Raw genomic sequence first — 26,769 nt, 5'->3', positions numbered from 1 at the left:
GGCAGAAGCTAAACACCCATGGTCTGGGTCTCCCAATACGGAACTATAAGAAAAAGAATTTACGGTAAGTAACAAAATTCTCTTTTTATGTAACCTGCAGGAGTGAAGATCACATTTAACTTTAATGGTGGTGAGGTTCAGCTGACCTGCACTTATCAGATAGATCACTGTCAAACATGGAGATAATATGGAAGCATTTTCTGAGTCTGCAAGCTTTTTTTTATAGAAATAGTTTTAGCAAATTCTTCCTAGTATTCCTTTTTTGTATTTATTCTTCCTAAACTGTGTTACTGTTTTGCCACATTCAAGTATTGAGGAAAATTTTTGACAAATGACTATTAGGGTATGTGAACACGATCGGGACCTGCTGCATCCTGGACGTGGCAGGTCCTGACCTGCGGGGCTGCGAGTTTCCTCCGCAGGAGACTGTAGCTGGTTGTGCTCACGATCAGGGTTTGGGGCGCTGCGGTCTCTCTCTTCTGTTTTCTCTGTGGAGAACGCTTGCGACTCCACAGCAAAGACGTAACATGCTTGCGGCTTGGAGAGCTACATCGCAGGTCAGGTTACGCTATGGGCTGTACACACCGTGGGCATGAGATTCCTAGAAATCCCATACACTGTACTTGTGCTGTACGTTGCAGTGTTTTGGTCGCCGCATCCAAAACGCTGTGAACACTGATCGTGGACACGAAGCTTAAGGGCATTCTTCAGTTTCAAAGCGTTATTTTTCATAGAATATTTTCTTAAATTGTTGTTCCAATAGTGTATATAAGCAATGAGTTATACTCCAGCAGTATCCAGCAATGCAAATAATTGGTGTGTGTAAGTACCCTTATTAAAACAAAAAAACCCCCCATTGTTACCAAGGTAGTAAAGGGTTAAATTACAATAAACACAATTTGTCAAAGCAACTAGAGGTACCCTAAATCAAACCATTAAAACTTAATGTTTAATCTATACTTAATTATAATAATGAGCTTGCTTACTATTCGCCCTGAGTACTATGTAATGATTGGACGATTCTAATATGACATCACTACCAAACCTTTAAAAAAAAGTGGCGCGTTTTTTTCGGTTTAGCCCCCTGATAAAGCCAGACATGGTGAAACATGTTTGGGAAGCTAGTAGCTGAAACCTTTAACAACCTGCTTAACAACCCATTTAGGGAGTCACCAGTAAGCAAATAGGAGTCACAGGTCCGCGCCCTGTTACCTCACATGAGATAGGAATGTCAGTAAGATCCCTCTTTCAGCAATGTTTTAAACTACGGTCACGATTATAATTAAGTATAGATTAAACGTTAAGTTTTAATAGTTTGATTTAGGGTACCTCTAGTTGTAAGTACCCTTATTGGCTTAGCATTGCAAGTAGTGTCTCTAATTAAGGCTGACAATTTGGGTCAGTGTGTGTATATGTGTATGTAAATATACAGCTCTAGCAAAAAAATTAAGAGACCACTACAAAATTTCAGTTTTTCAGATTTTTTTCATTATAGGTATATTTTTGAGTAAAATGTAAATTGATTTTTTATTCTATAAGCTACTGACATGTCTCCGAATTTCCAAGCAATAACTTTTATATTTATTTTCTGAAAATGAGAAATAATCAAAATAACAAAAAATGCATTGCTTTTCAGACATCAAATAATGCAAAGAAAACAAGTTTATAATCATTTAGAAACAACAATACTAATGTTTTAACTCAGGAAGAGTTCAGAAATTAATATTTTGTGGAATAACCATGATTTTTAATCACAGCTTCCATGCGTCTTGGCATGCTTTCCACCTGTCTTCCACACTGTTTTTGGGTGACCTCATGCCACTCCTGGTGCAAAAATGTAAGCAGTTCTTCTTTGTTTGATGGCTTGTGACTATCCATCTTCCTCTTGATTACATTCCAGAGGTTTTCAATGGGGTTCAGGTCTGGAGATTGGGCTGGCCATGACAGGGTTTTAATGTGGTGCTCCTTCATCCACACATTGATTGTCCTAGCTGTGTGGCATGGCACATTGTCCTGCTGAAAAAACAGTCCTCAGAGTTGGGGAACATCGGCTGAGCAGAAGGAAGCAACTGTTTTTAGAGGGTAACCTTGTATGCGGCTTGATTCATACGTCCTTCGCAAAGTTTATTCTGACCAATTGGAGCATAGTGTCCTGGAGTAAGGTAATCTTCTTTGATGAGTCTAGTTTTCAGCTTTGCCCAACACCTGGTAGTCTAATGGTTAGACGGAGACCTGGAGAGGCGTACAAGCCACAGTGTCTTGCACTCACTGTGAAGTTTAGTGGAGGATCAGAGATGATCTGGGGATGCTTCAGCAAGGCTGGGATTGGGCAGCATAAACTTTGCGAAGGACGTGTGAATCAAGCCGCACCAAGATTATCCTGGAAAACCAGTTGCTTCTTTCTGCTCAGGTAATGTTCCCCAACACTGAGGACTGTTTTTTCCAGCAGGACAATGCGTCATGCCACACAGCTAGGTCAGTCAATGTGGGGATGAAGGAACACCACATCAAAACCCTGTCATGGCCAGCCAAATCTCCAGACCGGAACCCCATTGAAAACCTCTGGAATGTAATCAAGAGGAAGATGGATAGTCGCAATCCATCAAACAAAGAAAAACTGCATACATTTTTCACCAGGAGTGGCATAAGGTCACCCAAAAGCATTGTGAAAGACTGGTGGAAAGCAGCCAAGACGCATGAAAGCTGTGATTAAAAAATCAGTTATTCCACAAAATATTGATTTCTAAACTCTTCCTGAGTTAAAACATTAGTATTGTTGTTTCTATATGATTATGAACTTGTTTTCTTTGCATTATTTGAGGTCTGAAAGCAATGTGCATTATTTTATTATTTTGACCACTTCTCATTTTCAGAAAATAAATATAAAATTTATTGCTTGGAAATTCGGAGACGTTGTCAGTAGTTTATAGATTAAAAGAGCAATTTACATTTCTTTGTCGCTCCATTGGGAGACCCAGACAATTGGGTGTATAGCTTCTGCCTCCGGAGGACACACAAAGTATTACACTTAAAAGTGTAACCCCTCCCTCTGCCTATACACCCTCCCGTGCATCACGGGCTCCTCAGTTTTATGCTTTGTGTGGAAGGAGCCCCCAACCTGGGCTGTGGTCACCACGGACGCGAGCCTGTCAGGGTGGGGAGCGGTGTTCCTCCACCACAGGGCTCAGGGAACCTGGACTCCGTTAGAGTCTTCCCTTCAGATCAATGTTCTGGAGATAAGGGCAGTGTATCTAGCCCTATTGGCTTTCCATCAGTGGCTGGAGGGCAGGCAGATCCGTATCCAGTCGGACAACGCCACTGCCGTCGCATACATCAACCACCAAGGCGGCACTCGCAGTCGTCAAGCCTTCCAGGAAGTCCGGCGAATTCTGCAGTGGGTGGAAGCCACAGCCTCCACCATCTCCGCAGTTCACATACCGGGCGTAGAAAACTGGGAAGCAGATTTTCTCAGTCGTCAGGGCATGGATGCGGGGGAATGGTCTCTGCACCCAGAAGTGTTTCGAGAGATCTGTCGCCGCTGGGGAACGCCGGACTCATGGCGTCACGGCACAACAACAAAGTCCCGGCATTCATGGCACGGTCTCAAGATCACAGAGCTCTGGCGGCGGACGCATTAGTTCAGGATTGGTCACAGTTTCGACTGCCTTATGTATTTCCTCCTCTGGCGATGCTGCCCAGAGTACTACGCAAGATCAGGTCCGACTGCCGCCGCGCCATTCTCGTCGCTCCAGACTGGCCGAGGCGGTCGTGGTACCCGGATCTGTGGCATCTCACGGTGGGTCAGCCGTGGGCGCTTCCAGACCGCCCAGACTTGCTGTCACAAGGGCCGTTTTTCCATCTGAATTCTGCGGCCCTCAACCTGACTGTGTGGCCATTGAGTCCTGGCTCCTAGCGTCTTCAGGGTTATCTCAGGATGTCATTGCCACTATGAGACAGGCCAGGAAACCGACGTCCGCCAAGATCTATTACAGGTCTTGGCGGATTTTCCTGTCCTGGTGCTCTGATAATGGTTTTACTCCCTGGCCTTTTGCCTTACCCATTTTTCTTTCCTTCCTTCAATCCGGAATGGACAAGGGTTTGTCACTTGGCTCTCTCAAGGGACAAGTATCGGCGCTCTCCGTATTTTTTCAAAAGCGCCTGGCCAGGCTTCCGCAGGTCCGCACGTTCCTGCAGGGAGTTTGCCACATAGTCCCACCTTACAAGCGCCCGCTGGAACCCTGGGACCTTAACAGGGTGCTAACGGCTCTTCAGAAACCACCTTTCGAGCCGCTGCGGGATGTCTCTTTATCACGTCTTTCGCAGAAGGTGTCATTTCTAGTGGCAGTTACATCACTCCGAAGAGTGTCGGAGCTTGCAGCGCTGTCATGCAAAGCCCCCTTCCTGGTTTTTCACCAGGATAAGGTGGTTCTGCGTCCTGTTCCGGAATTTCTCCCTAAGGCTGTATCTCCTTTTCATCTCAATCAGGATATCTCCTTACCTTCATTTTGCCCTAATCCAATTCACCAATGTGAAAAGGATTTGCACTCATTAGATCTAGTGAGAGCACTCCGGTTCTACGTGTCTCGCACAGCGCCCCTGCGCCGTTCAGAGGCGCTCTTTGTCCTTGTCGCTGGCCAGCGTAAGGGTTCGCAGGCTTCCAAGTCAACCTTGGCTCGGTGGATCAAGGAACCGATTCTTGAAGCTTACCGTTCTTCGGGGCTTCCGCTTCCTTTGGGGCTGAAAGCCCATTCTACCAGAGCCGTGGGTGCGTCCTGGGCATTGCGGCACCGGGCGACGGCTCAGCAGGCGTGTCAGGCAGCTACGTGGTCTAGTCTGCACACTTTCACGAAGCAGTATCAAGTGCATACCTATACTTCGGCAGACGCCAGTCTAGGTAGGCGAGTCCTTCAGGCGGCGGTTGCCCACCTGTAAGAGGGAGTCGTGTCGGCTCTTTTTATCGAGGTATTCTTTTACCCACCCAGGGACTGCTTTTGGACGTCCCAATTGTCTGGGTCTCCCAATGGAGCGACAAAGAAGAAGGGAATTTTGTTTACTTACCGTAAATTCCTTTTCTTCTAGCTCCTATTGGGAGACCCAGCACCCGCCCCTGTACCCTTCGGGCTGGTTGTTCTTTTGTGGTACACATGTTGTTCATGTTGAATTGTTCTTTTGGTTCATGGTCTTCAGTTCTCCGAACATCCTTCGGATTGAATTTGCCTTAGACCAATTTATGTTTCCTCCTTCCTGCTTTTGCACCAAAACTGAGGAGCCCGTGATGCACGGGAGGGTGTATAGGCAGAGGGAGGGGTTACACTTTTAAGTGTAATACTTTGTGTGTCCTCCGGAGGCAGAAGCTATACACCCAATTGTCTGGGTCTCCCAATAGGAGCTAGAAGAAAAGGAATTTACGGTAAGTAAACAAAATTCCCTTCTTTACTCAAAAATATACCTATAAAGAGAATTATCAGAAAAACTGACAATTTTGCAGTGGTCTCTTAATTTTTGACAGAGCTGTGTATGTATGTATGTATATATTACTACACACATATCTCAGGACCAAATATCAGGAACAGAGAGGCACATGAGCAAACATTAAACAGTGCCAGATTCAGGAGATCAACGGCGTTTACACCAGGTAAAAAAAAAAAATAAATAGATCTAGATTTATTTTTTTTTTTTTTTACACCTGTTGTAAATGCCGTTGCTCTCCTGAGTCTGGCATTGTTTAATTTTTGCTCATGCGCCTTTCTGTTCCTGATATTTGGTCTCTGCTTGCCCGCTTAGCCAACTGGGCATGGTCATCTTAAGATTGCCATACAGAAGAGATGACCACTCCCATTTGGCTAACTAGAATTGATTTACATACAGTGAAGAAGGGACTATGTATCTGGGGAGGTCAGATGCAGTTGCAAAATATAAACATCGCCATATTAAGGAGAACAGCGGCATTTACACCAGGTTAAAAAAAATATTTATGGCAACTATTTCGGTCCTATTTAACGTCAGATCGTATTACAGTGAATGTATTCAAAGTTGGTTCTAATTAATTGAATATTTGTCATGCTCAAATAAATAATTCTCATCATTTTCCTGTGTTCCTTTAAGTGAGTCATCTATAGTTGCTGATCAGCTGCTTGCAGATCTCGTACTGAATCTTTCAAGAAATGTCGCAGAAGAAGAAATAAAGGCAGAGATTGGAAGAGTGAAAGAGGAAAAACGAAGGAAGGCAGAAGAAGAAAGGTAAGATGCGGCATTTTTACATTCTTTGTACTTTATTTTAGCATGTTAGTTATGACAATATCCTCTATTATTATTATTATTATTTCTTGAATTTTACAACAGGAGGATTCAAGAAAGAGAGCGACTTCTTTCTCTGGAGGCCCAATCTCAATGTGTTAACCTCATAAATGATGTTGTTCAAGAGAATATCCAGAAAATATGCAAGAAAGAGCTCCAGTGAGTGTTTTCAGATATCTCTGTGCCAGCAGCCTTTTTTAGGCTATGTGCACACGCTGTGTTTTTTTGACGCTGTGCTTTTATGCGTTTTTGGCCGCTAAAAACGCACAAAAACGCACCCGCAGCAAAAAAACGCATGCGTTTTTACCGCGATTTGGTGCGTTTTTGGCTGCGTTTTGCTGCATTTTTGATCCCTGCGTTTTTCCAATGCATTGCATGGGGGGAAAACGCAGAAAAACGCAGGAAAGAATTGACATGTCCGTTTTTTGTTTGTTTTTTTTTAAGCTCAAAAACGCAGCTTAAAAAAAAAGTTGTGTGCGAACAGCAAAAATGAAAACTCATAGACTTTGCTGGGGAAGCAAAGTCATGCAGTTTTGAGGCCAAAAACGCACCTGAAAAACGCAGTGGAAAACGCACTGTGTGAACTTACCCTAAGAACTATGTGTGAACCCCTTCCCCCCAAGGCAAAATGTGTTCTCTATTATTCCCTATTTATAGATGCCTAGACTAAATGAGTGCAAATAATTAGGCTCCATGTGCATTATAGTTAGCGGATTCCCCTTTATCGGCTGAACAGAACAATCTAATACTTCTTCTTCCCTCTTTATTTCATGATTTTTTTGTTTCAGGAAAGCCGTGCAGCTTGACCACAATAACCGCATATTACGCTGCTCTCAGATTGTCTGTAACGAGCATGTTAAGCAATTCGTGGATGAGGAGATATTCCATATAGCTAGAGAAACTCTTTATGAGATGCAATGTTGCAGCAAATATATCCAGAGGTTCGTTGGGTCTTTTTCATTTGCAAACGTAATTTGCATATTTTTCCTGTAATATCTCATTACTAATGTTATCTTTTGTTTTCAGATGGCGGGAAGTTTTAGCTGCACGTAAGAAATTGAGACGACAAATGCGTGCGTTTCCAGCAGCACCTGGTTCTGTAGGACGTGGTGGTACACTAAAAGCTTTGCTTCCCAGTGCGGATACCCACGATATACAGAATTTGTCTAAAGGAATTGTTAACCTGGGTCATGCTGGAAAATTAAGCGTTTCCTTTACCAGGTAGGCTCATTGGTCTTTTAATGCAAAAAAAACAAAAAAACAAAACATGTTGACATAACTAATAGAATATTACTGCTTAGAGAAATAGTAGAAAACTCCCATCTTATTATAGATTTAACTTAAGGGAAATCTGTCACCAGGTTTTCTTTAACGTTCCTTTGGGAGACCCAGACCTTGGGTGTATAGCTTCTGCCTCCGGAGGACACACAAAGTACTACACCTAAAAGGTGTAGCTCCTCCCTCTGAGCCTATACACCCCCTGGTGAACCAGTCACAACCAGTTTTTCGCTTTGTGTATCAACACATGCGTTCTCATATGATTTTTTCCTTTTTTTCCTTCTTTTGGAAGAAGATTGAAGAAATGCGGGTCCTCGTCTGGACTCCCGGCATGTCCCTTCTCACCCCACTTTGTCGGTGGTGTTGTAAGGTTGATTTCCAAGGCTGGAGCCTTACATGCCATGCTCCTTCACCATCCCTCCTGGGCTCTGGATTGAAGTGGGAGCCAGCACGGTCTCCATGCCTGGCAGGAGACCGGTCTCCGGCCACAGCCCCTTGAGGACCCTGCTGGACCAGAGCACTCACCCCCAGGGACCTGGCCCTGCGTCTCAGCAGCTAAGTATCTTGAGACGTTCATATGTTGGGGGTCCCTGTCATTTATTGTGGGGGGAGAGTGTGTTTACTGTGTGTTTTTTAGCATTTCCGGCCGGTCCTCTGGCTTTTCGCTCGAGAACCGCGTCGATGGTGCCTGCGAGTCGGCCTCGCTGCTTAAATTTAGGCCCCGGCTTCGCCGGAGGCCTAGTTTCTGTTACCTGCCCTCACATGTCACTCATGCTGAGGGACAGGCATGGCCCCTCCCGGTGGCCGTCCTGCACAGGGGAGGGACCCTCCTCACTGCTTGTGTGCGACTCCCCCCCTGCAGGCCTCTATGGCCCTCCAGATTCCGCCCTTCCTACAGGGACGCCCAAGGTTCCGCCCCCTCTCTTCGCTCCGGCGGCCATTTTCTTGGGCAGGTTTCACTCTGTTCTGGCCCGTCCTGCACTCTGCATCCCTGCTGAGGTGCTGTGCATTGGGGGTCCGGGCTTCGGGATCTGGAGGGCACACAACACCGCTTCCAGCGGTCTGGTAAGCCACAGCCGGTCTCCGGTTGTGGACCTCTGCTATATTCTCCCTGGGATTCATTCCCTTTATAGAAGCTGTTTCCCCCCACTCAGGCAGCATGTCTCACACAAGGAGCAAGGCTCCAAAGCTTTATACTGTATGTGCTGCATGTAAGCTTCCGCTGCCTGAAGCGAGCACCTATCCACATTGTGAGGTCTGCTCTAACTTGGAGGTGCCACGGCCTGGGGTCTTGGCCCCAGTGGTCTCTCAGGCTGCTCCTGCACATGTGGCTGAACCCCCGGCCTGGGTAGAGTCCTTTTCTAGGTCTATCTCCCAGTAATTTGCTGAGTCCATGGGACTTCTGTTCAGGACTTTGATGAATATGCATCAGCCCCCTTCACAGGGTGCCTCTACTGCTCTTGCTAAGGGGCCTTTAGGACTGGAGCTCACAGAGGATTCATCATCAGGGCACGGACCCCGTCCGTCTAAGAGGCTCCGCAGGGTTCCCTCTCCCTCCTCATCCCGTGGCTCTGATTCAAGGGCTGAGGACTCGCAGGATGAGGAGGATGCCTATACAGGGGGCTCGGAGGCTAACTCCATGTGCCCCATTGATCTTTCTGAGGGTGACTCAGAACTTAGTGACTTGATTGCTTCCATTAATTCTGTACTGGATCTCAATCCGCCAGTATCAGAGGAGCAACCCTCTCTGGCAGAAAAGCACCAGTTTACCTCGCCTAAGAGAGTAAAGAGTGTGTTCTTTAACCACTCCAGTTTTCAGGCCGCTGTGACCAAACCCAGGGCCAATCCTGACAAACGCTTCCCAAAGCGTGGTTCTGATGACCGTTTTCCCTTTCCACCTGAGGTGGTCAAGGAGTGGGCTCACTCCCCAAAGGTAGACCCTCCGGTGTCTAGGCTCTCAGCCCGGACCGTTGTGTCGGTGGCTGATGGCACTTCCCTTAAGGATGCCACTGACCGTCAGATTGACCTTCTGGCCAAATCTGTGTATGAAGCGGTGGGGGTCGCGTTTTCTCCAACTTTTGCAGCAGTGTGGGCCCTCAAAGCCATCTCTGCTAGTCTGGAGGAGATGCATTCCCTCACCAGGGAATCTATGCCCGAGATGGTTGCCTTAACTTCTCAAGCTTCAGCTTTTTCTTCTTATGCCATGTCTGGCATGCTGGAGGCTTCTCACCGCCCTGCGGTGGCTTCGGCTAATTCCCTCGTTATCCGCAGGACCTTGTGGCTTCGAGAGTGGAAGGCAGATGCTTCTTCAAAGAAGTACCTTGCTGGGCTCCCTTTTGCTGGTTCCCGGCTGTTCGGTGAACAGCTGGATGAAATTATTAAAGAGGCTACTGGCGGGAAGAGTACTTCCATGCCACAAACCAAGACCAGGAAACCTGCCCAGGGTAGGATTCAGTCGAGGTTTCGCTCCTTTCGTTCCTCCAACTGGTCGTCCTCTAAGCCCTCCGCCTCGTCCGCTAACTCAGCCAAGGACCAGAAATCCAACTGGCGCTCCAGAGCGCGTCTGCAGAAGACCGCAGGAGGTCCTGCCACTAAGGCAGCCTCCTCGTGACTCTGTCCGATCCAGCCACGTCCTTAGTCGGTGGCATGCTCTCCCACTTTGGCGACGCTTGGTTTCAACAAGTCTCCGATCTGTGGATGAGAGATATCATCTCCCACGGCTACAGGATAGAATTTTCTTCCAGCCCGCCAAACAGATTTTTTCTCTCAACTCCCCCCTGCTCCAGGGCCGCCGCCTTTTCACAGGCCGTGGCAGCCTTGCAGGCCAACGGAGTAGTTGTACCAGTTCCCGCCCGGGAACGGTTCAGAGGTTTCTACTCAAACCTCTTCCTAGTTCCCAAAAAGAACAGTAACTTCAGGCCCATCCTGGATCTCAAGCTTCTCAACAAGCATGTTCGGGTGCGGCACTTTCGCATGGAGTCCCTGCGATCAGTTATTGCCTCAATGACCCAAGGGTATTTCCTGGCGTCCATCGACATCAGAGATGCCTATCTACATGTGCCCATTGCGGTTTCACACCAGCGTTGGCTACGCTTTGCAATAGGAGACGATCATTTCCAATTCGTGGCTCTCCCCTTCGGGTTAGCCACGGCCCCTCGGGTTTTCACCAAGGTCATGGCAGCCGTGATTGCGGTTCTGCACCTTCAGGGGTTGGCAGTGCTCCCCTACGTGGACGACCTTCTAGTCAAAGCGCCATCCAGCGCAGACTGTCAGCGGAGTGTCTCGCTCACTCTCAGCACTCTAGCCCAATTCGGGTGGCTTGTCAATCTTCCCAAATCCACTCTGACTCCGACCCAGAGTCTCACGTACCTAGGGATGCAGTTCGAGACTCTGCTGGTACTTGTGAAGTTGCCCTTAGTCAAACAGCTGTCACTCCAGTTGGCGGTGCGCTCTCTCCTGAGGTCCCGCCGTTATACCCTCAGGCGTCTGATGCAGGTGCTGGGTCAAATGGTGGCGTCCATGGAGGCTGTTCCCTTTGCCCAGTTCCATCTGCGTCCCCTGCAGCTGGACATTCTCCGCTGTTGGGACAAGCGGCCTTCCTCCTTACACAAGTCAGTGGCTACACAAGTCAGTGGCTCTATCGCCACGGACCAAGAGCTCTCTTCAGTGGTGGCCTCGGCCCCTCTCCCTGTCCCAAGGGCACTCCTTCCTGGCCCCGTCCTGGGTGATTCTCACCACGGATGCCAGTCTATCCGGCTGGGGAGCGGTATGTCTCCACCACAGAGCACAGGGCACTTGGACTCCGTCCAAGTCAGCCCTTTCAATCAATGTGCTGGAAATCAGAGCCGTACTTCTAGCTCTCCTAGCATTTCACCATCTGCTGTCGGGCAGGCACATTCGAGTCCAGTCAGACAACGCGACAGCGGTTGCCTACATCAACCATCAAGGCGGGACACGCAGCCGCCTGGCAATGATGGAGGTACAACGCATTCTTCAATGGGCGGAGGACTCCAGGTCCACCATATCTGCAGTCCACATCCCAGGCGTGGACAACTGGGAGGCAGAGTATCTCAGCCGTCAAAGCGTGGACGGTGGCGAGTGGTCCCTGCACCCGGCAGTATTTCAGTCGATCTGCCGCAAATGGGGCACTCCGGACGTGGACCTAATGGCATCCCGTCACAACAACAAAGTTCCTGTCTACGTGGCTCGCTCCCACGATCCTCAGGCCTTCGCCGCGGACGCTCTGGTTCAGGACTTGTCCCAGTTTCGTCTGTCCTACGTGTTTCCCCCTCTAGCTCTCTTGCCCAGAGTCCTGCGCAAGATCAGAATGGAGGGTCGTCGAGTCATCCTCATTGCACCGGACTGGCCCAGGCGAGCTTGGTATCTGGACCTGCCCCAACTGTCCGTAGAGATGCCGTGTCCTCTCCCGGACCGTCCAGACCTACTCTCGCAAGGTCCGTTCTTCCGCCCGAATTCTGCGGTCCTCAAATTGACGGCGTGGCTTTTGAGTCCTGGATTTTGACGGCTTCTGGTATTCCCCCTGAAGTCATCTCCACTGACTCGGGCCCGTAAGTCTTCGTCCGCTAAGGTCTATCACAGGACTTGGAAAATTTTCCTGTCCTGGTGTCGCTCTACCGGCCATTCTCCTTGGCCATTCTCCTTGCCGACCCTTCTGTTTTTTCTACAGTCCGGTCTGCAGCTAGGTCTGTCCCTCAACTCTCTCAAGGGACAGGTTTCGGCCCTGTCAATCCTGTTTCAGCGGCGCCTCGCTCGGCTGGCTCAGGTCCGCACCTTCATGCAGGGCGCGTCTCACATCATCCCGCCTTACCGGCGGCCCTTGGACCCCTGGGACCTTAACTTGATTCTCACGGTCTTGCAGAAACCCCCCTTTGAGCCCCTTAGGGAGGTTTCTTTGTATCGTCTCTCACAGAAAGTGGCCTTTCTGGTTGCTATAACTTCTCTCAGGAGAGTTTCTGATTTGGCTGCGCTCTCCTCGGAATCACCCTTTTTAGTCTTTCATCAAGACAAGGTGGTTCTCCGTCCGACTCCGGACTTTCTTCCTAAGGTGGTTTCTCCCTTCCACCTTAACCAGGACATTACCTTACCTTCCTTCTGTCCGGCGCAAGGGCCTCCCTGCTTCTAAGCCGACCTTAGCCCGTTTGATTAGGTCGACCATTTCGGACGCCTACCAAAGTTCGCAGGCTACTCCCCCGCCGGGGTTCAAAGCGCACTCGACCAGGGCTGTCGGTGCCTCTTGGGCTTTTCGGCACCAGGCTACGGCTCAGCAAGTCTGTCAGGCTGCCACTTGGGCTAGCCTGCATACCTTCTCGAAGCACTACCAAGTGCATGCTCATGCTTCGGCAGATGCGAGCTTGGGCAGACGCATCCTTCAGGCGGCTGTCGCCCATTTGTGAAGTTAGGTTTCTGCCTACTTCTTAGTTTTTTTGTTTATTTCCCACCCAGGGACTGCTTTGGAACGTCCCATGGTTTGGGTCTCCCAAAGGAACGTTAAAGAAAAAGAGAATTTTGTTTACTTAACGTAAATTCTTTTTCTTATAGTTCCGTCTTGGGAGACCCAGCACCCTCCCTGTTGCCTGTTGGCAATTTCCTTGTTCCGTGTGTTTTCACCGGCTGTTGTCGTGAACAGAGTCTCCGGTTGTTCCGGCTCTTGCTCTGTTCTACTTGTGGGTGGCTATTCTCCTTCAGCTTTTGCACTAAACTGGTTGTGACTGGTTCACCAGGGGGTGTATAGGCTCAGAGGGAGGAGATACACCTTTTAGGTGTAGTACTTTGTGTGTCCTCCGGAGGCAGAAGCTATACACCCAAGGTCTGGGTCTCCCAAGACGGAACTATAAGAAAAAGAATTTACGGTAAGTAAACAAAATTCTCTTTTTTGCCACCTAATCTGAGAGCAGCATAATGTAGAGACAGAGATCCTGATTCCAGCGATGTCACTTACTGAGCTGTTTAGTGCAGTTTTGATAATCTACTGCTGATTAAACAGTGATTTTATCATTAGAGGTCTACTTGGCATGCTTCAGGTAGTCCAGCACATCCATGAGGTCTGTATAACTGCTAGATCTGCAGCAGAGAAAACATTGATTATATCATAATGATAGCAAACAGCTCAGTAAGTGACACATCGCTGGAATCAGGGTCTCTGTCTCTACGTTATGCTGCTCTCAGATGCGAGAGCAAAAACCTGGTGACAGATTCTCTTTAACCACAGTATATACAGATAGCTCATAGATGATCAGTATATCTTGATCTAATTACTGACTTTGTCCCCTCTTCTCCAGGTGTCAGCAAGTCAGGGAACAGCTATTTCATCAGATGAAGGTTCAGCACTATTTCCAAGAGCTACTATGGTTTGTATATTAAGTTGACTGAGTAGCTGTAGTATGAATTAGCAGAATTGTACACCATGTGATAATCTTTGTAAGGCATCTGATTAACAGAAAAAATACTTTTTTTTTTTTTTTGTCCACTTATCAGATCCTTCTCATTGTTACCCCTGCCTCCAGCGTTGATCACTCACTGTGAAATAACTGATAAAATTAGTCTTGAGAAAAGACAGATGTGACAGATTATCTGATCCCTTAAGGCCCCGTCACACACAACGAGATCGCTAATGAGATCGTTGTTCCTCACCGTTTCTGTGACGCAGCAACAGATCGCTGATCGTTAATGCATCGTTGGTAAGATCTGACTGTGTGACATCTCACCTGCGACCTCCCAGCGCTCTTACCAGCGATCCTTATCAGGTCGCATTGTTTTCGGGATCGCTGGTAAGTCGTTAAATGTGACGGAGGCTTTAGAAATAAACCTGTAGACTGGGAAAAGGGCCGCTGCTGAGGCCTGCAGTCAGACACTGCTGATGCTTCTAGGTAGCGCTCCTCTTGTCATTGTGGGAGACTGATGAGGGCCTTAGGAATATCTGCTGCCATTAAAAGGCAGACGCTTAGTTTAAAATAAAATTAAAAAAATCTATAATGTCCCCATGCACATTAGGCTAAGTTCACATTTCCGCTAAAATGTATCAGTTGAAATCCGCCGCTATGGTAAACAACGGAATCCGTTTAGCGGATTCCGTTGTGTCCCATAGACTTGCATTAGTGGCGGATTGCGACTGATGACCCTGCGTTGCGTCCGCTGCGTCGCGGTCCGTCGTTTTTTGACTGACCGCCGGGCAGGGAGCAACGCAGAATGTAACGTTTTTCGGGCCGTCGAAAACTACGCACCACGCAGGAATCCGTCGCCATCCGTCACATTTGCAATGTATGTCTATGGTGCTGGATTCCGTCGTAATCCGTCTTACGACGGAATCCAGCGCTGGGTTCCGTCATGCTCTACTGAGCATGCCCAGCATGTTTGGCACGCCCACTGGGCTGTCCCAAACACAAACGGATCATGACTGATCCATCAAAAAACGGACGCACAGCGGATGTAACTGACGCAACGGATCCGTTTTTTCACAGGATTCCTGTGAAAGGAATCCTGTGAAAAACACATCAGTTGACATCTAAAAAACAACTGATCCGTTGCTGACGGACCTGACGGATTGAAAACAACGGAAGTGTGAACTTAGCCCTAGATTGATTGATTAACCCAGTTCTTTTTAGTTAGAAAAAAGTTCCCGTAAAAAAATGAAGCAATTCGATCTATTACCAATTTGTTTAATGCTCATTGTTAACCGCGGTTTACCTATGTGAATAGGCTATTACGCGCCGCCCATTGGTAAATGGTTACTAAATAGTGGTTGTTTAGTGCCAACAGTTGTTCCATGTAAACATGGTATGAAAGAGAGACTTGGCACTCAGATTGCTGAAGAAAAGCTGTGATTTTATATTTGAAATCCTTACAAAGTGAACCATATACCCTTGATATATAGTATATACCAAGGAATTGGATCCTACTTGGGCACCACAAACAAGTGCCGTGGTCATTTTTCATAACCGTTCCATCTAAACAGACCTTTAGACCTCAAAGGGGAACTGATGAGCACCCCAAACAAATGGCTGGGCATTTTAAGAGGTTAATGGCAGTGATCTGCATTAATGCTGATTACTGTAGTTAAAGACAGATGCCAGCTCTGGAATATAGCCGTAATCTGCATTGTGTGAAGTGAGCTCCGCTCATGAGCCCTTTCCAAACACCATGACATGCTCCATGATGTAATAGTACATTATCAAGCATTAAGGGGTTAAGACCTTATGGTAACCATGGTGTGTGAACTAATTGAAAAATAAATTATTGTAAAAAGCAAGGAAAAAAAGTGTTTTATCAACAGGAGATTATCACTGCCTTGACTAGGTCTCCTGGTCCAACTGCTACATGCTATGTCTAAAAATTCTGATTGTATCACTACTGCTGCACCCAAAATAAACCCTCCCCCAAAAATGAGTCGACATATAGACTAGCATGTTTACACTAGCCATTTCACAGACAAAACTCAGAGTACACTGGGTACACTTTGTCTCAGTGGGATGGCTTTTATGCTTTTTGATCAAATAATGTTAACCAAGTATGCTTTTATTATTTCCATGTACTACTACTATTTACTTTTTTTACTTGCCATTGAACCCAGTAAACTAAGTGATACATCGCTGGATTCTGGGTGTCTTTTCCTACCTTATGCTGCTTTCAGATGAGGTAGCAAAAACCTGGTGACAGAATTTATTTAAAGGGAATTTATCAGTTTTTTACATTTTTAAATGTTCTTGCCATACAGTGATGCTGCGTGGACACCCCTGGACCTTCCATCTCTGATTGTCAAGCACCTTCCCTCATGGAAGCAATGCATCTTTTGGAAAGTAGTTCTTGCCCTCCCTGAAATTAATGATGATGATGATCCCACAAAGTAAGTAAATGGCTGTTGTTTGATGTAGAACACAAGTGACAGAACACCCTTTAACACAGTTTATGCTCTGTTTTGCAGTTCTCTTTCTAAGTGGTTAAAGGCCAAGTTCAGTTGGGCTGGTGTCAGGCCGGAGGATGAACCCAAGCAGCAAGTTCAGACACTTGCCCAGTACAGCTCCTCCGAGTCTCAAGGAGGACGCCCAGTTCGAGTGAATGTTTGTGTAAAGGTGAGGCCGTCAGATGGATATCAGCTATATATTTAAACTTGTGTCAAGAAAACTGAAAGAAAAAAAAATTAGGACAATAAATGGAATTATTACTTACAAAGGTTCTCTATGAATTAAAAAAATAAAAAATGTTATGTAGCTATTCTTATAACAGAGAGAAATTGTGGGAGCAGAGTCTCCTGAAACGCGTAAACCTGTGCAAGAATAAAAAGTTTACATTAATCCAAGATTTCATCAGTGATCTTTGGCGTGGTTTACAAAGCCCCATTCCACAATTTCTCTCTGTTATCAGCCACCTGGTGTACTGCTGCCTTTGATCCGGATTTATGCTGTTACAGGAGTTGTGCCTTTCACAACCATCTTTGGTGAGTAGGATCATCTGCTTTATCACCCCCTGTCTGTCAGGGTAAGACCCTATTGCGCTTTTTTGTCTGCAGGTTCTTTTTATCTATGTAGCTATTCTTAAACACTCATATATAGCAATTCTCACTTTTGTTGTCTGTCGTTGAGGCAATCACTACAGTACATTAAAATATCTGCCATAATGTTATAGTCAGTAAAACCAGTGCTAAAATCGTAATAGTACTGGTGTCTGAGCATGTGCAGTAGGAAGCTCTGCCCATCTCTTCATATGTAGGAGGAGGTGCTTACCTTGGATATTCTTACCGAATACTGGAGATAGGAGGGAAAGATGGTGTACAGCAGTGTGAGAAGCCTCTTCTTACCTCAGTATCCTTAGTATCACCAGTATTCGATCGGATAAACCTGGTGGACAGCAGTGTGAGCAGCTTCTTCTTATCTCAGTGCTTCTGCTACCACCAGTATTATATCAGATATACATGTTGGACAGTAGTGTGAGCAGCATCTTCTTACTTCAGCACCCATGGTACCAACAATAATAGAGCAGATAGACCTGGTAGACAGCAGTGTGATCAGTCTCTTTTTCCTCAGCACTCCTGATATCTCCAATATCAGTACAGACAGTGTGGAGAGCAGTGTGAGTAGCCTTTTTTTACCTCCGTACCCTTGGTACCACCAGTATTAGATCAGATAGACATGTTGGACAGCGGTGTGAGCAGCCTTTTTTTTTTTTTATTTTTTTAACCTGTGTAGCCCTGGTACCACCACTATTCGATCAGAAAGACCTGGTTGTCAGAAGTGTGCATAGTGTTTGTAAATACATTTTCCAGTTTGGGGCTCCCTCTTGTGGTCCGTGCTGGCGGAGCAGTTGATTTGTGGAATGAAAGCCACACACCTGTGAAAGACTGGCAATCAGGGTCAGATTTCCATTTTCTTGTTGTTTTTTTCTGCTTTGATACTAACGCTTGATTCCTATTTTGTCTGTGTTGAGTTCCAGCAGGGAATGATCCCATTCCACCAAGAAGTGTCTGTATACTTAGCGCCATGATTCTGCAAGGTATTGTGTTTGTCATGCTTGGCATTAATTCAGTCCCTCATCTGTATTACTGTTTTTGGATCCCAGTATCATCAGAGTGCTGATACAGTGGGGGAGAGATTGTATGACCTCAGGATTTTTCCATATCAGAAGTGCTGGTATATATTAGGGTTTTTTACGGTTGCAGACAGTTGCTCCTTCCTATCCTTTCCTATAAAGATAGTTTGGGCCTCATCTTTGCTGAATCTGTCCTTTCTAGCTTTGTATTGTGTTTTTCTATATCACCGTAGCCTTTACGTGTGGGGGGCTATCTATCTATCTTTGGGGACTGCTCTGAGGCAGATTAGCTTTCTTATATCTCTATCTGTGAGAATATTTAGTTCTCCCGCTGTGTCGAAACGACTAGGTCATCGTAGGCTCGTCCCACGGCTACTTTTAGTTGTGTCAGGATTAGGTCTGCAATCCGTTAAGGTTCCAGCCACTCTATTACCATTTGGGATTCCGCATTTTTGATCCTCCTCGGTCCCTGAATCATAACAGCATAGTTTATTTTTCCTCAGCACTCCCGATATCTCCAATATTAGATCAGATAGACAGGGTGGACGGCAGTATGAGCAGCCTCTTCTTACCTCCGTACCTTTGGTACCACCAGTATTAGATCAGATAGACCTGGTGGACAGTAGTGTGAGCAGCCTCTTTTTCCTCAGCACTCCCGATATCTCCAATATGAGATCAGATAGACATGGTGGACAGCAGTGTGAGCAGCCTCTTCTTACCTCAGCACTCTTAACATCTCCAGTATTTGGGGTGTACAGCAGTGTGATCAGCATCTTACTTCAGCACTCCTCGTATCAAATATCCACTGTGAGTGCATCTTCTTGCACATGAAGCAAGACAGAGCTTCTTACTCCATATCCTGACAGGCATCTGTCCTATTGATCTTGTAGAACAGGTTTCTGTCAGTATAACCAGCTAAGTTATTTTTAATGCACGATAGATGCTCCATAGACAACAAATGTGTGATTTGCTAATTAAATGTACAGTATTTAGGAATGTATTCATAATCTCATCCTCTTCCTTCCTTTCTTTCTCCTTTTTTTTCATTCTTTTTTTGACTGTAATATCTTTACCATAGTTTCCCAAATATTTTTTCTTGGCTTTCTTTTTTTTAATCTGTGCATCTTTTGATCTATTTTTCTTGTGAAGGTGGTACATGGCCCTCTGACTGATTATGATTTGGAGCAAGCTGAACTACAAAAGCAGTTTCTGGGAACGAGTGGTATTTTCCTCCTGTTACCTGTGCAGTCAGATACAGATGTGTATTGGATCGCAGCACTACTGCAGCTGAAGCAGCTACTTCAAGCTAAACCTTTTAAACCACCCCCGACTCTTGCTGTCCTGGTTCCTTCAACTTACACAGATCCAGAGACCGTTCTAGAGAGAGGTGAGTCTGCAGTTTGAATAGTCACTTTCAACAAATTTTGCTTCTCTCTCTATTGCAGGTGGATTTAAGAAACTTTGCAGTTAGTGTTGAGCAAACAGATTTGCAGGATCCTGCTATAGTGGCCACATGTATAATTTGAGGCCTTTAAACCAGACCATTACAGTCTCCTTTTTCCTGCAACATCCCCGTCACCCTTTTTCATTTTCAGGCCTATGCAACATCATTATACTGCCGCACACATGACCTTGGGGCAACATACTAATCAGAAGAGGCACCAGGGTTGTTGCAGGTCGTTGTAAGATCAGTTATTTGGTGCAAATGTAATAGGAAAAACAGGCGGGCACACTTCTCTGTTCCGTCCATCATGCTCGAATCCAAGGATGGACTCAACAATGAATCAATATACAGTGGAACCTTGCTTAACGAGAACAATCCGTTCTGGGACTGTGCTTGTTAACCAAGTTACTCATTCAGCAGAGCAAGATTTCCCATAGGAAATCATTGCAATGCAGAGGATTCGTTCCACAACTAGTTAAATGTCCCATCCTGTCCCCTATTCTGTCATTCCACACATGCACAAACACACACAAACTCACAAGCACGCACGCAAACGCACATATTATATGCTCACCTTACCTTCTGTTCCATCGCCGGTCTCCTGGGACTTGCTGTTCTCCGGTGCCGGCCGTGTATTGGGTTACCATAACGACGAGGGAGGAACTTCCTACCAGAGCGCTGACGTCAAAGGCAGAGCCGCTTGCCTCTGATTGGCCAGCGCGCTGCCTTTGAGTAGCGGTGACAGGAACCAGGAAGTTCCTGCTTCGTCACTACGGATGCAGATGCCTGGAGTGGAGCGGAGCGGCGCACTACAGGACCCAGGAGGCCGGCGATGAAACGGAAGGTACACATATTATATGCTCACCTTACCTTCCGTTCCACCGCCGGCCTCATGGTACTTGTAGTTCGCCGCGAGCACGTCGCTATGTACCCGGGAACTACAAGAACCATGAGGCCGGCGGTGGAATGGAAGGTAAGGTGAGCCTAATACTGTGTGTGTGTGTTTGTGCGTACATGTGTGTGTTTGTGCGTACATGTGTGTGTTTGTGTGGACTGCGTGCGGGTTAGAGCGCGGTGGATGTACGGAACCAGAAGTGTCTGAGGTGAGGATTTTGCTCGCACAGCAAAGCTTTCTCGTAAAGCGGGTTACAAATTTACAGAAAGCTTTGCTTGTTAAGCGAAATTCTCGTTAAGTGGGTTACTCGTTAAGCGAGGTTCCACTGTAGAGAGATCGGCATTCACTTCCAATTCTTATGCATTTTTTATTCCATTTTCAAGTTATTTGGTGCAAGGACAACGGACCACTAATAGGATCATTGGACTAGGGTCATGCAAATATTTGTTTTTTCTTAATATACCTTTGCAGAAAATTATGCTTCTCTCTCCGTTTTTGAGACAGTGCTCCTCCGCACCTCCTGGACTCCTCATACAGTCTGAAAAACTGATCTAATAATCTTCTAAGTGTTTACTGCACCCAGAGCTAGGATTACACACTCTTCCATGCTGATGATACTTTGTCTGCATGCTACAGAGAAAAAGGAAAGCAGGAACCTATCATGCCTCTATGTACTGTGTATGCAACACAGCATGGCAGCTCGTCTCTCCTCACTAGCTAAGAGGCAACTGAAATATAGAGAGAAACTGCACATAAAGCAAACACTGGTAAAAAGTGCAAGTCATATAGTGGCCTCAAATAGTGTTATTAGCAATGTACACACACAAATAAACAGAAATTTCTAGAACTTTTGTTTTTCTCTTTTATTACAGTAAAATCTTTCTTTTATTTCAGAACTTCATATTTCAGACTTGGTGTCATGCGGACTAATATCAGATTATAAAGTTTTCTCCATACCTGATGGTGTAAATGACATGAAAGGAACAAACATGGTAAGATTAGTATTAAAGTGTTTCAACAAATTTCATCTATAGCATATCAGACATATTGCAACTGAATCGAACAATGCCATCGGGCTATCTTTGCAGCAAGGCCCTACGGCAAGTCTGTCTTCACCTTCTCCAAATCATTGGCTTCAACGCTCATGCCTTGGTAGATGTCACAATACTTTGTTTAACTTTTTCCTTTTCTCAGGTCTCCTCTGCTGTACAGTTTTTGCTGTCTTGTTGCCCATGCCCCTTGGAACTCCGCAGCCTCCCTTTCCGACAATACATAGACGACGGTGTTTGCAGTGCATTCAGCAATACCTTTTATCTTGATCAGATGGAAAGGAAGAAATGTGGACTCCCTTCACAAGATCCTGCTGCCATCATTGACTTGTACAATGGTGCCATTGCATTTCTAGCAGAGACAGTTTCTTCAGAGAAACTCACCGATCTGTCCTGGCCTGTAACAGAGTTCACATCTTCTAGCGGCAGCTCTTTAATGCCGCCTACAGATTGGAACAGTCCCAACCATCTTGCCTGGCTAAAGAAGGCTGTACTTTCTTTTCAGCTTCCACAAATTGACAAGCCGCCACAAGGAGGTGAGCAAGTGTATACATAGTTAGCAAAAAGATAGAAATGGGGTGACTGGGGTTTAAAGCAGAAAAGGGTTGACATATAGGTCTGATTTAATATAACATTTGTAGCTTGTTTTTGCTTGTATAATTTGTGCAATTTAATTTTATCGATGAAAAATGACAATAATATCATACTGACAGCTCCTTGGGTTCCAGTTTGCTCCATGATTATGGACTACGTGTCACAGATCACTCGCTCACCAACTGGACTTCCGGTGTTGATCTCTGAAGTTCAGTTTCTCCTTGGAAACCTAAAGAAACACTGGTTTGCAAAGGAATGCATTACCGGCGACGCATCTGTGCAAGATGTTCCATGGGATGAGCTAATTTCTCTCTGCATCAACCACAAACTGAGAGCCTGGGACCCACCCTTAATATCCGAATCTAAAGGTAATCTCGCCATGTTCTACATAAAAGTAATACTTTGCATTATACAAAATATTTAATAATCTTAAAGATCTTTAATTACCATACTTTTCGTTTTATAAGACGCACTGGATTATAAGACACACACCAAACTTAGAGGAGGAAAATAAGAAAAAAAAAATGTAAATTTTAAAATCCTAGTGTGTCTTATAATAGGTCGCCAGGGGGGAGTGGCGGTGGAGGAGCAGCTCAGGAGGGTCACAGGAGGCATGGTCTGCGTTGCTGCGGGCTCAGAGGAGGGGATGTCGCGGCTCAGGAGGGTCAGTTGACGGAGGGTCGGCGATGTTGAGAGCTCAGAGGAGGGGGTGTCGCGGCTCTGGAGGCTCAGTGGACAGAGAGTCGGCAATGCTGCAGACTTGGAGGAGGGGGTGTCGTTGCTCAGGAGAGTCAGTGGATAGAGGGTCGGTGATGCTACTAGCTTGGAGGGAGTGTCAAAGGTCAGGAGGGTCAGTGATACTGTGGGCTCAGGGGTATCGCGGCGGACGGCATTGATCTGTCAGCGTGCTGCAGACTCCATTGATCTGCCGGCAGTTGATGTGATGAACTTCAAGAAAATGTCCTTCCACAGCCAGGGTTTCAACAGAGCTCTGCTATTACAAGCACACGGAAGTCTTCAGCAGACCAGCTGCTGCAATAGCAACTCGTTGACCCACGATTGTGGTGTTTAAATTGGCGGGTTCTCATGCAAACGTGTTTTAAATCCCACTGACACAGTTTGACAGTGGGATTTAACAGTTTAGCAATCGCAGGCAGAGCGATTGTTAGCGGCAGGTCCTGACTGTAATACACTGACATTACCTGTGGAGTATGGAGTTGATGTCACCCACTTCCAACTTTGCTGTACAGCCGACGTCGCGAAGTGGTTAAAGCCGATCTGTCAACAGATTTCACAATGCAAACTACATGCGTTATTAGGTAGATCTCTAAGAACTGATGAGACCAGTATACTTTAACTGATTGACATCATGATTATTGCTGAATCCTTTTCGAAGGTTTAAAATGATTCTCTGCCCACCCACCTGACAGCTGCTCAGTGTACTTCCTCCCTGCCACTGCTGAGATGTCCCAGTGCTAAGTACAAGCTACAGCTGTCGGGCAGGTTTTGGGGGCAGAGCTTAAACCATTATTACCATCTTCATAGATGAATATTGTTGGGATTGTGCTTGTAAACAAGTCATTTTGCAATTCTCTGTTAATTACATTTTTCAGCTATTGTTTTCTTTTTTAACATTTTTGTTTACAGCTCATTGTTTCTTTCGTTGGTGTGAATGTAATCACATTGCTGCCATGTCTTTCTTGCCTTCTTACAGTCAGGTCTGGAGTCTCGTCTTGCCCTCAGTTCCAGCAAGGGTTAAAGCTCTGCTCTGTCCATTTTGTTGCAAAAAAGTCAGGACTCTTGTCCTCAAATTTGGACTTTTGTTCAGGGCATGGTTCAATTGGTTTCTTTCTACGAGTCTCCAGCGATGCCATGGGACCCGAGTCTGGTTTTGGATGCTCTCTTATGTCCTCTCTTTGAACCTCTCTGGCAGGTCTCCTTGTCCTTTCCATCTTGGAAGATTACTTTCCTAGTAGCCGTTACGTCTTTTAGACAAGTTTCTGAGATGGCAGCCCTTTCGTGCTGCTCCCCCTTCCTCATTCTTCATCAAAATAAGGTAGTCTTACAGCTAGTGTCTTCCTTTCTTCCTAAGGTGGTTTCAGCCTTCCACCTTAAGGAAAATATTTTCCTTCATTTTGTCCCTCTCCTTTGGGTCCTCTGGAGCAATCGTAAACAAGTTGGATAGAGCCAATCGCATATGCCTTTCTAGGGCCACTCACTTTACATGCATGGATTTCTTATTTACTATTCCTGAAGGCTCCCAGAATAGACTACTGGCCTCCAAGGCTAACATTGTCCTTTGGATTTGCTTCCCAATTTCGGAGGTGTATCAGACCAAGAACAGGACTCTTCCCTCTGTGGTGTTGGCTCATTCCACTTTGGCAGTGGGGGCCTCCTGGGCAGTTCGGCATCAGTCCAATGCATTGCACATTTGCAAGGCAGCTACCTGTTTTTTTGTACATACAGTCACCAAGTTTTACTAGGTTCATACCTATGCCTCATTTTATGCCAGTTTAGGTAGAAGGGTGTTGCAAGCGGCAGTTGTTCAACTGCTGTCCCTAAGTTCATCGGTATTCATGTGCCTTTCTTTCCTTACCTTCTTCCTACCCTTAGTACTGCTTTGGTATGTCCATTGGTCTCCCTGTGTTCCCTAATGAAACGATAGAGAATAGAAGATTTTGGGTACTCGCTGTAAAATCTTTCTGGGAGCCATCTCCGGGTGACACAGTACTCTCCCTTTCTTTCAAGTTTGTGTTATTGACAGCTGGTGTTAAGTCTTTTGCTTCTCCTACTCCTTGACCACTAACTGAATAGCTTTGTGCCAGTTGGTGGGTGTATCCTACCGAGGAGGAGCCCACCTTTTTGTAGTGTTAGCATCCTAGTGGCAGTAGCATATACCCATAGTTTTCCTGTGTCCCCCCCAATGAAGGCTCAGAGAGACATTTTACGATGAGTACACAAAATCTTTTTGAAGCTGTCCAGGATTGTTGGAGTGCCATTACTTCCTAATCCAGGCCAGATTCATTGCCAGTTTACAAGCTAGGTAGCATTGCTGGTTGGTCTCCTAGGACAAGGTGTAAACAGAGAAAAAGTGTGAAAATTTGTCGCTATCCTTGAGATTTTAATAGTAAATTGCAAAAGAGCTTTTTTTTACAAGCACCATACAATAATATTTGTCTAAGGAGATAAGACAATAACTCTTAAAATACACTTGGATAGCGAGTGGCTTAAACCAAATATTCCATCAATGGGATCAATAATATCTTAAATGAAACAATTATTAGGACTAGAATTGATAGAAGCTGAAAGGAGCAAAGAAAAATCAGCAGGGAAAGTTTTTTCCACTGTGGAAACAGTTTATAGGGTTCCACTATAGTCCTCAGGAAATTCTGAAAATAGTCAGTCCTTTTCGCCATACGGAATGGTTCTGTCTGGAAGACCTGGGGGGAACATTGGGGCATTAGGGACATCAACAATTACTTAATGTGCATTATATGGAATCTATGGCTGATACCATCACAGAGGCATAATTGTGGAAGGATTCACATTCTCACTCATTGATCATTGTTTCTTTGTGTACATGTCTTTCCCTTTTTTTTTTCTCTTGTGTTAATACTCTTTTTTTTTTTTTTTTTTTTTTTAAATAGCTTAAATTAAAAAGGCTGTAACCAGGGGTGGGATTCAAATTTTTAACAGGTTCTCTATGACCCCGCCCATTTGAAAATCACACCCATTCTGTTACCACACCCATTTTGTTAGCCACACCCATCTTCACACACGTTCCTCAACCAAAAAATACAAGTAATTTAAAGTATAATCTCTTTCCCCTTCTTCCCCTCCTATACCGTCACTCTCCTGTCCAGCACCAGTTGTTCCAGTCACTGTCAGTCATATTTTATTAAACTTTTTTTTACAATTTTTAAAAATTATTACTAAAGGAGCCCTGCTAAAATTGGAACAGACTACCTTCCCCATACAGATCCCATCCCATGTGGCTGCTTTTCCAGTGCAGATCCCACCCCATGTGGCTCCTTTCCCCTTACATATCTGAACCCATGTGGTCTCTTTCCCCTGCAGATCCCATCCCATGTGGTCTCTTTCCCCTGCAGATCCCATCCCATCATGACCTTTTTCCCTTGCAGGTCCCATCCCATTATAGCCTCTTTCCCATGCAGTTCCCATCCCGTTATGGCCTCTTTCCCATGCAGTTCCCATCCCATTATGGCCTCTTTCCCCTGCAGATCCCATCCCATTATGGCCTTTTTCCCATGAAGATTCCATCCCATGTGGCCTCTTTTCCCGCAGATCCCATCCCATTATGGCCTCTTTCCCCGGAAGATCCCATCCCATGTGGCCTCTTTCCCCTGCAGATCCCATCCCATTATGGCCTTTTTTCCCTGCAGATCCCATCCCATTATGGCCTCTTTCCCCTGCAGATCCCATCCCATTATGGCCTCTTTACCCAGCAGATTTCATCCCATGTGCTCCTTTTCCCCTGCAGATCCTGTCCCATATGGCTCCTTTCCCCTCCAGATCCCATCTTTATGCGGCTCCTCTCCCCATATAGATTCCATCTTTATGCGGCCACTCTCCCTGCATCTTCGGCTCACTGAGCGCTTACCTGCTCCAAGCACCGGCAGCCTCTCCTCTGTCTTCCGTCCTCCGTGGTACTC

The 26,769-nt window shown here is 46.0% G+C and overlaps 1 pseudogene; it reads left to right on the top strand.

Moving 5' to 3' along the window:
- LOC142260560 (germinal-center associated nuclear protein-like) overlaps positions 1–26,769 on the top strand; it is an 87,937-nt pseudogene that overhangs the window by 57,697 nt on the left and 3,471 nt on the right.

The sequence above is a fragment of the Anomaloglossus baeobatrachus genome, unplaced genomic scaffold (genome assembly GCF_048569485.1).
Source record: "Anomaloglossus baeobatrachus isolate aAnoBae1 unplaced genomic scaffold, aAnoBae1.hap1 Scaffold_133, whole genome shotgun sequence".
NCBI classification, from domain to species: domain Eukaryota; kingdom Metazoa; phylum Chordata; class Amphibia; order Anura; family Aromobatidae; genus Anomaloglossus; species Anomaloglossus baeobatrachus.
This window is presented reverse-complemented; position numbering and strand designations above follow the sequence as displayed.